At 25.4% G+C, this 6,967-nt stretch overlaps 1 long non-coding RNA gene across 1 annotated transcript; it reads left to right on the forward strand.

Moving 5' to 3' along the window:
* Positions 1-4,582: 4,582 nt before the first annotated feature.
* On the forward strand, positions 4,583-6,499 carry LOC145848819 (uncharacterized). The gene is made up of 4 exons (XR_014372174.1): positions 4,583-4,637; positions 5,013-5,128; positions 6,101-6,254; positions 6,440-6,499. It is a non-coding gene; the product is annotated as an uncharacterized LOC145848819 (long non-coding RNA).
* Positions 6,500-6,967: the final 468 nt, after the last annotated feature.

Raw genomic sequence — 6,967 nt, forward strand, 5'->3', positions numbered from 1 at the left:
GAACTAAAATAAATTTAATTTTCAATTAACTAATGTCAAAGTTCTTCTTTGTAAATTATGAGCAACGCTTAGTAAATCTTAAATAAAAGCATCTCTCTTTGGTTTTGCTAACAAATGATTCAGTATAGTTTGTACTAACTAGTAAAGCAAAATAAAGTTTTTTAGCCAATTTTTACAATTTTTTCAAGTGTAAACATTAAAACGAATTAAGCAACACTAGCTTAAGACATTCAACTTTTAAAATAATAGTATACAAGAGTTTTATTTTTCAGCTTACTTTAAGTTATTAATTTTTGATTTCTTTGAAGTAAATATTTTAGTTTTTAGGGTGACGTTGTTAGTTTTCCTTTGTTTAGCTTGGCAATATTTTTTAGATAACTGTTTTTTAATGTTTGAGGATTAGACAGAGAAATCAAAGATAACTGCAAGGAAAAATGTGTAGTTAATGACAATTGTTTATTAACAAATGTTATTCTTAGAGCGACCGTAGTAACATCGGAGAACATAAAGCAATACGTTGGGTCATCGGGTTTAACGTATAAAAGCAGTCACAAGAGAAATTAATGTTCGTTTAATAACAGAAGCTAAAAACTTAAAGCAACCCTCTAAAAATATAAATAAATTTAGACTTTAATATAAGCTCAAAATTTTTTTGACATGGCTGGACTACTTTTAATATAAAAAAAGTGAGTGCGTAAGTTTAAATATAAATAAAGCTTTTAATAAAATAAACTTTTTACTAATTTTAAAGCATTTTTAAGTGTTATTTTAAATAATTTTAAATGTTTCAAATTAAAGAAAAAAAATTAACTAATAACTAAACTTAACAAAGAAAACTTTTAAACGGCATGCTACTTAAAAAAATAATCAAATCTTTATTTTTTTTTGGTAGTACGACAATTTTTTTTTTTTATAACTGCTTTCATTAAGAATTACGATATTCAAATCAATGAAACTTGTTTTAATAAAAATTTAAATAAAAGTATACTAAGAATTAAAAAAAGTATAAGTTTTATAACAAATTTTTATTCTAGTTTATATAGAATCAATTAAAAAATTTAAGTAAGTTAAAAATGACATAACATTAAAAAAAATGTCCTTTATTACCTATGTAGTTTTCAAATAAAAAAATTAAACAATTATGTACAACTCTAGATTATAAACATAACCTACTTTTTAAATTCATCGCTGATTAGTATAAATTAAATTAAAATATTTTTGTTATTTGAAAAAAAAATATTTAAATAAAATATATAAAATAACAAGTTTAAGAATTTTCAGATATTAAAATTAAAAAAGCTGTTTCGTTTATTCAATTTTGTTTTCGAACGAAAAAAAAAAAGCACTAAAAATTTTGGTCCAAGGAATTGTACGAAAACACCTTTCAATTATCCAATCATAAACCACAGATAAAGTTTAGTTTGTAGTCCAGAAAAAAATGTTTAATTTCTAAGAACAAAATTAATAAAACTGAAAAAATAATTATTAATTTTAACATCAGTAAACTTTAATATGTTTTACACTAATACGTTATGATTTGATAATTTTTTTTTTGTTTTATACATGTAGACAAAATAACAGGTTAATAATCTATTGCAAAAAAAAATTAAAAAAACGTTTAAAATAACTTTGAAAAAATAAAAAAAATCTTTTACCTGAAAATTCAAATTTTTTTCAAAGCTTTTAAGGGATACTGTGTTTATTGGTCGTAGTTTTAACAATAAACTTTTCTAAAAAACTACATCTTTTTAAAACAGATAGTTTTCAATTGCAAAGCAGTGAATTCAGTGATACAATAAAAAGTGTTTAAATGTTTCACAAACTTTACTCGTGTCAAATCGCTTAGAGGCAAATAGTTGGGAATCTTTTGCGAAGAGATTAATTGCTTGCGTTTAGATTGAATGGAACTTCCCTAACGGATTTCAAAAACCACCTAAGAAATCACCGAAAAGAATGTACGTTACGATGACATTACGGTTATAAAAAAAATGTTGTTAGTCTACTTTAAATTATTTTAAATTTGAAATTTTTCGGTTGTAGATTTGTTAATTTCATATTTATTTGTATTTTGTTTTGTTATTTAAACCAAAACTCTTTAGTTAGCTATATCACATGAATTTTTTAAATGTTATTTAAGGAAATAATTATTTAAGCTTGATACAAAGATTATATTTCAGAACTAAGCTTTAAGAAAAAGTAATTCTAAATGTATAATGCAAACTTTTGTATAAGTTTTACTTTTAATTAACGATTTAAAAAAAAAAAAAATTACAGCTGCTTATGTAAACATTGAATATGAGTTACAATAAAAGAAAAATTTTGAAAGTTCGTTATTAAAATTAGAATTTCTAATAGCTTCAAAAAATATAAGAAAACTTTGAAATGGATTAGAAGTTTATAAATTTTAAACTAACGCTGACAAAAATTTTGTTAAAAAGATTTTTTCATTACTACTATTTTAATGACATACAAAAATTTCACAACATAGAGTGGTAAATTTAATTCTCAAAAAAACATTAAAACTTTAAAAACCATTTTTGTTAGTTAAATGTTATCTAAATCTAAGCAGAAAGAACAAATAGTTTACGTATAAAAATAACAAAATTATACTCATACTATAGTCTCAAGTTGTATTTTAATTTTTTAGGTCTGATGAAGAAAATAAAATAATGTAATAGATTAAAATTAGAAGTAAAAAATCATAACAAAATTTGATAAATTAATAGGTAAAATAATTCATTTTTCTACTAAAAATTTTCCCATCACGATATACAATCTCTTAGGTAAGACTCGACGCCTTACCATATGGTTTCCGAACAACTTTAGGGAATTTTTTTCAAAATTAAAACCACTTAACCATGAATTGCCATGCGTAAATTTCCCAACCATTTGCCCTTAAGCGTGTGAAAAAGAGTATAAATGAGTAAGAAATTTTAATACTTTTCATAGTATTGATGTGATACCGTTAACGATTAGAAACAATCTATATATTATATGAGTGTGTTTGTTATTTGTAAAATGTTTAAAGTAAGTTTTGCAAGTTTGAAGCTCTTAAACACTGTTAATAAACAAATAACCATTTTACATTGGTAGCTGTCAAATTTGCACGAGCGTACAAAATTGCACGAGTACACTAAATTGCACGAAGACAATTTTGCACGGAAAATAAATTTGCACGAAGACAATTTTGCACGGAGACATTTTTGCACTGGTTAAATTTTTTAACTTTATTATTTTTATTTTTTTATTAATTTTCATTTTTTAAAAATTAGTTTTAGCTTTCATTGTACTATCACTGTTACCCCTAACCCTTACCCTCGGTCGATAAACTATTTTTCAATTTTCTATTTTATTTTTTAATATCACTGTTACCCCTAACCCTTACCTTCGGTCGGTAACTTTTATTTATTCATTGTTTTTTTTACTTTCACTGTTACCCCTAATCCTTACCCTCAGTCGGTAAATTTTTTTAATTTAATTAATTTTGTGTATTTATTAGTTTTTTTAAATATTTATTAGTTGTTTCTTGTTTTAATTTTACTATCACTGCTACCACTAACCCTTAACTTCGGTCGGTAAATGTTTTTTTGGTTTTTTTTAGTTTAGTTTTATTTATTTTTTTCAATTTTTTGTTAAAAACATATTTATTATTGTTTTATTTTTTTGTTATTTATTTTTATTATCACTGTTACCCCTGATTCTTACCCTCAGTTGGTAACTTTTGTTTTAATAAGTTTATTTTTTTATTTTCTGTTTTTTTTTTCATTTTTTTATATTTTTTAATTTTTTTATTATCGTGCAAAAATGACCCTTTGTGCAAAAGTGACCCTCCATGCAAAAGTGTCTTCGTGCAAAAATATCTCTTGCTTCTTAAATTCTTCCTCTTCGTGCATATTTGTCCCGTTCCCTGTTATTTGATTTCACTCAAAAGTATATTTTTACAGTGATTATCACTTAATAAAGTTAAAGTATAAAAATGAGGGTTTTGTTTTCGGTTTTTCTCACGGCAGTATTGTTTCTTGAAGGTAAGTTGTAATTAATTATTTTAAGTTCTATGCATACCTGTTTAACGCATTTTAAATTTATTTGTTACATTTTTTTTAATTTAAATGTTTTTTTGAGTTTGATAAGTTAAAGTTTGTTACTAACGAATAAAAAATAATGAGAATGAAAATCTTAAAATACGTAAAAAGCGTAAAATTTAAAAGAAACTTCAAGTAAAACTATTGACAGTAACATATATAATAAATGTTTTTTTTTTAATTAACACATTTAGTTGTAGTTTCCGAAGCGGCTACTCGTGGAGGATTTTTACCAGAAATAAATGCCGCCGACAAAAATTTTAAGTTTAAATAACAAATAAATTGGTTATTAAAATCATTAAAAATGATAAGAATATGGTATTTGTTTTTGCAATAGTGTATACGTTTTAAAACTAAAAATACAATTCTTAATAAAACACGTCTTATTAATACAAAACTTTTTAGTTACTTATAAGGAAAGTTATATAATTATTTTTATTGTAGTTACAACAGCAAGAATAACTACAGCGGACGAGAAAAAAATAGGAGAGTGTTTTGATAAATGTTTTCCTGTGCCAGGTTGCGTGCCATGCAGAAAATGCTTCTTCCGTTGCGGTTTGTTATAGTTTTTGTACTCTTTATTTTACTTTTGTTTTTTTAGATAAAGAAACAGCTACAAAATTCTACCTCACGCGACGCCCCTGGCCACAAACACACAATTATAATTTTGGCTATCAAGTTCTTAGGGTCGTTAAATGACTTAAAACACAAAATCACCAAAAAAAAGTCTGTTAACATTTAAGCTTTTTATAACAAACAATAGTTATTTGAAATATTTTCTACATCTTGAATTGTAAGCGTAATCAATAAATTTATAATAACAGTATGGACATTATGGACTTTCAGACAAATTTTTATTTTTCATTTTTTGGATATATTAAATACTTAATTTTTTTCATTCAACTGAAAATATTTTTTTAATCTTTTTAGGAGAAAACGAAGAAATATTACAATGTACATTGATTTGTAGAAACCTTTGCAGTAGATGTCCATTTGCCTTTAGCTGCGTTTCCAGATGCGTACAACAAAACCAACTTTTAATAAAAGTAAGTTCAAAATTAAAAAAAACTTATACTTAAAATTTTTATAAAAACAGTATGTTCAGGTTTTTAATGAAAGCTTTAACTATTTTAATGCAACGAAGCGACTGTAGAATTTATCGGATATTTTAATTTAATTAGAGAATATACAAAAACTTTTCGGTGATGTTACAAGTTTTGTAGAAAAGGGAAAAGCGAGGATAAGCGTGACGGTATTGATAGAACAGGGGTGTTCAGTCGGCGGACTAGAAGTGTGACAACTTTGTAATTGGCGGACTGGTTTTAATACAAGAGAATTACTTAAGTACCCAATAATTTTCGAATATACAGTAATTTTATTTGTTTTTTTTAAATCCAGTGCAAGTTTTCAAGTCTTCCGTAAATTGTACCTAAGACTTTTTTTTTGCTCTCTATTTCAAATGCCTAAAAAATCTAGTATAAGATTCAAAATCTGGTTTTGCAGATTAGATTTACATGCTTGAGGGCAGTGTTTAACTTAAATTTTGTAAGCATTAACGGGCCGGTTACTTTTAATCTGTGAGCTAGATCTGGCACGAGGGCCGTACGTTGCTCATCCCTATCTTAGAGTAAATTAAAAGCGTTTTTCCCATTAGGGCTGTGTTTTCTAATTGTCAACGAGAATAGCTAAGGAGCCAAACAACTACAACTTCGTTTGTGATTACAATTTCTAATTTCTAAAAACAGAAAAGTTTAATCCACATCAATAATTTTGTTTAGTCTTTCAGTTAGTTTAACGTTCTGATGAGAAGTTTTTACAAGGTTTCAGAAAACAATTCTTATCGCAGATTTGTTTTAAAGTTTCTAAATTTTTTATAAAATGTTGTAGAACAGTCACAGTTTGATTTATTATAATTGTTTTAAAATAACTTATGCAAGATAAGTTGGCGATTTATCTGAATTTTTGTCATGTTTACAATAACTAAAATTTGACTTTATCATCTTAGATAAAAAAAACAGGCAACAACCCAACATAACAACTTCTTTTCCGGAACCAATATCGAGCCTTTAACTAGTTTTGATTATTATGAAGACCAAGATGAAGACTTCTTTGGTGTTACTGAATCACCAAGCTACGACTACACATTTGAGAACACAGACATCAGTAACCCAAGTAAAACCGTATTATGTATATTAAATTATTTTGTTGAGGATAAGTGATTAAAATTGGTAACTAACTTAATTATAAATGAAAATAACGATATGACTATAAACATATATACGAATATAAGATTTTTAATTGAAGGTATAATAATACAAGTTTATTTGCATTGTTTTTAATAATCTGTTTAATTATAGCTTCCCAATCGGATACTTTTGAAAGATCTTTATTTGGTCCCAATCTCGACGACTAAAAATGTTGAGTTTAAATCATATGTATTTTAATTTGTAATCAACATCATTAAAAAATGATCAGAATGAGAACACTATTTTTACAACAATGTATAAACCTTTTAAACTAAAATAAATGCATCTTAAAGTAAGTATGAATAGTACAAAACTAAATGTTTATTTATAAATATAACTAACTGAAAACTTTAACTGTAGTGACGCCAGCTGAGAATAAAAAAATAGGAGAATGTTTTGATAAATGTTTTCCTGTGCCAGGTTGCGTGCCATGCAGAAAATGCTTGTACAAATGCAGTTAGTGTTATATTTTTACATTTTAAGTTGTATAGCAGTCAATTGTTCAAGTGTGAATTTAGGTCTGAAGTACAGATCGTATTTGTATGCTTTAAATATTGAGTTATGTATTTGAATACGTGATGATTAGTAGATGCTTTATAAGTTTATACATTAACTATTGTAAATAGTTAATCATTTATG

This window comes from Thalia democratica, unplaced genomic scaffold (assembly GCF_965202585.1).
Source record: "Thalia democratica unplaced genomic scaffold, ktThaDemo2.hap1.1 HAP1_SCAFFOLD_1713, whole genome shotgun sequence".
In the NCBI taxonomy this organism is placed as follows: domain Eukaryota; kingdom Metazoa; phylum Chordata; class Thaliacea; order Salpida; family Salpidae; genus Thalia; species Thalia democratica.